Consider the following 296-nt stretch of genomic DNA (forward strand, 5'->3'; position numbering starts at 1 on the left):
AAAAAAAAAAACACAGGAAAAAAACAGGAAAAAATGGAAAAAAAAGCCTCTGCTTACCTTAGGCAGCACAGGACAGCATGGGGGCATCAGGGCCCAGGCTGGGGCCACTGGGGCTGTCACCGTGCCCAGCACTGTGTGGGCAGGGCCCCAGTCAGCCAGACAGCAGCTGAACTGCAGGTAAGTGCCAGGGTTTTTTGGTTTTGTTTTTTAAAACTATGGGGTCAGAGTGCAGGGATCGGGGGGCTTGGGGAATGGGGCCAGCCAAGGAAGGGAGCCTTGCGGGGGGCTGGTGGGGG

This window comes from Alligator sinensis, unplaced genomic scaffold, assembly GCF_000455745.1.
Source record: "Alligator sinensis unplaced genomic scaffold, ASM45574v1 scaffold223_1, whole genome shotgun sequence".
Classification (NCBI taxonomy): Eukaryota; Metazoa; Chordata; order Crocodylia; family Alligatoridae; genus Alligator; species Alligator sinensis.